Source organism: Pundamilia nyererei, unplaced genomic scaffold, assembly GCF_000239375.1.
Source record: "Pundamilia nyererei isolate P.nyererei 1_Seehausen unplaced genomic scaffold, PunNye1.0 scaffold03735, whole genome shotgun sequence".
In the NCBI taxonomy this organism is placed as follows: domain Eukaryota; kingdom Metazoa; phylum Chordata; class Actinopteri; order Cichliformes; family Cichlidae; genus Pundamilia; species Pundamilia nyererei.
The window spans coordinates 1-2984 of NW_005191136.1; the positions used below are offsets into that span (position 1 = coordinate 1).

A 2984-nucleotide genomic window follows, 5' to 3' on the forward strand; every position below is an offset into this window, starting at 1 on the left:
GCAAAAATAATTACCAATAATTTTTCATAGCAACAATAAGATAATAACAACATTCATCATTCTCATATTTTAATAGTACAGTCACGATTTCTCTTGTGCAGGACTCTGAGTGTGATTGTTGGAGTTCATCCAGGTCCAGGACAGGTCCAGGAAGTGGCAAAGAAAAAGCCCTATAAACAAAGCATCTTTGACACACTGAAGACAGCTGTCTTCAGTGTCATTAAGAAAAACATATGGAAGATAAATATCTTTAATAGAAAGCATGACATCATGCTACTGGAACTTTCTGAGCCACTGACTGGGATTCAGCCTGTAGCCTTACCTGACTGTAACAACCCTCCTAAAAAGTGAGTTTTCATGAAATTACTGTGTATTCATTCTTGAGATGCTGATATAAGATGTTTCAGGTTCTTATGTTAATGTTTTGATTTTTTTCTACCCAATGATTACCTGTGCCAGATGACTGTTTTTTTTTATTTGTTTTTTTAATTAAATGTCACAATTTCATATTGGTAATTCTTTAACTTTGTATTGCAGTAGTCAGAATTCCACATACTGTTTTTAACCCAATCACACAGCTTCAATAACATTTCTGTATTTTTAGCATATTATTATGAAGTACTGGGTCGGCAGCCTTTTCAGAATTTAGTCTCCCTCTTCTGGGCGACTGGCTTCAGAGTGGTGGACAGTGAAGCAAGGTTAATCTGTTAGTGATGCACGCTGAGCCCAATTTCTAAGTTTTCAGTGTTTCAGGTGGCTCTCTTGTTACCTGGTAAGATCACCATGGAAATATGCTCCTGTTGAGATTATGTTCAGAGTTTTTGTGTAAAATGAGCAGGAAGCATCAAATTTTCATTAGTTATTTAATTTATAGTATGCTTTAAACATGACATAGATTGTCTGCTGAACTAATAAGTTTTATATAAGCAAATTGTTAAGACATACATTACTAACACCATCAGTTTAGGAGCAAACAGGTTAGGTTGAATCTGCTCTGCTTCACACTGCTGGAAATGCAGCTAATAGAACACAGATTAGAAAATGTATCAGTAACATTTGTAAACTATTTATCAGCTGTTCAATCTACAAATTTCAATTTGATCTGGAGCCAAAATAAAGTGACTTCCTGGCCTTCTTTATTAAGCTATGGGCATTGAAAACAGTGAGTGACCTGTTTTAAATGTACGCCGTTTAAAGTTTCAGATCTCCAATGTGTGGCTGTCATGTTAGATTTAAAACAGCAGCACCGATAGCACAGTGATGATCAAATCATAATGTTTCTGCAACTTTTCTTTGATTTGCAACACCAGCGTTGTATTTTGCTGTTATATATTTTTATATTATTTATAGCACACACACACACACAACCATCTCTAGGGTATACAGAAAGTGGCATGAAAAAGTAAAATATCCAGTGAGTCGCAGTTTTCTGGATGAAAATGCTTCGTCAGTGCCAGACATCAGAATGGCCAGCCCGCTTTGAGTTGATGGGAAGGCAACATCTCGAACACTTAAAATAAAATCGCAGGAAGGTTAAGAGCCTCTGTAACCACATGTATCTTTGTTTTGTTTTTTATAAACACCATCTAATATGCTTAACACAACTTAACACATTAGACATAAAGACATAACTCAAAGCAACATCGTAGCAAGATCTGCAACATCTCTTCAACTTTTATTTTGAGTGTATTTTTACATTTTGAGTAGATGTTTGCTGGGTTTCTGCTGACGTCAACCCATTTTTGTGATCATACTAATTTGCCCTGTCTGACTAATGCTGACAGTCTATGGCTGAGAGGATTGCGCCTAATTCATGGATTCTGCATTGCTTGAGAACTGTTTGCTCATCAAGATGACCAAATCCCAAGACTGTAAAAAAACCGCTCTCAATTTGTTCATTCTTGTGTTATAAGCAGACCTTGACTAAAAAAATTGTATCTTGTGTAAATCTTTTTTACACACACAAAAAATCTCATCTATAGATGCACAAACATAAAATTTTCAGAGATTTTGGTTTATAAGGTTACAAAACTCAGTTCACAACTACAAATTTCCCACGTGTGGGACTAATAAAGGTTATCTTATCTTATCTTATCTTATCTTATCTTATCTTATCTTATTTGCTTTACAAGTACAAAGTATTTATGACCACAGTTTAAGCCCATACAAATGGAGCCAAGCCATGAGGCAGTAGCAGGTAAATGACAGTGTGTTGTTAATGCAGCAGAAAGTGTCAGAATTTTCCTTGTGAATCAAACATGTTTATAAGCTTCTTAGTAAAGCTGTGTGGAAGCGACTTGGTGACCAGAAAAAAAAACATAGTATAGATCATTTTGAGAATAAAGTTGAAATTTTGAGATTTATTAATTTATTTGATGTTTAAAACACATGGATGGACCTGAAAGTAATTGATTATTATTTATTGGTCTGTTTCTAGAGGAGACGTCGTTCAGGTTGCAGGACTTGGTGGGTATAGGGTAAATGCGACAGGCCACACACGTAAGAAAGTTTTTTGATGAATTATTTCACAGTTTATGCTAGACTTTACTTTGGTTTCTGTGTCTGTTTTACAGTTACATTCACGTTTTATTTGACTACTGTAATATAAACAAAGATTTTATATTTTATAGTAGATATACTGTATGCCAGGTTCCTTGTTTAAAAATCATTTGGAAACATCCAGAAAAAAGACAAAACATCAATCTCCTCAAGATTTTAGTTTTTGAAAGGTTATGAATGACTTTTGCTCTTTGGCTTTTTTCTCTAGTTGATGATGAGCCATTTAATCTCCAGTGTGCAAACATGCATGTTGTTGACTGTGAGCCTACCAGAAACTCTCCATGTTTTTCAGATGTGCCGTATAACAACAGGCTGTGTCTGGAAGAACCTAATGTAGATATATGTGGGGTAAGTTGACTGCTAACATTACTGTATATCATCTGTGTATGTTTTAGATCTTTTGGAAGAAACTTAAACACAAATTA

General features: G+C 34.9%; 1 long non-coding RNA gene across 1 annotated transcript; it reads left to right on the forward strand.

Moving 5' to 3' along the window:
- The first annotated feature begins 107 nt into the window (after positions 1-107).
- On the forward strand, positions 108-2895 carry LOC102194334 (uncharacterized). The gene is made up of 3 exons (XR_312611.1): positions 108-347; positions 2438-2499; positions 2768-2895. It is a non-coding gene; the product is annotated as an uncharacterized LOC102194334 (long non-coding RNA).
- The last annotated feature ends 89 nt before the right edge of the window (positions 2896-2984 follow it).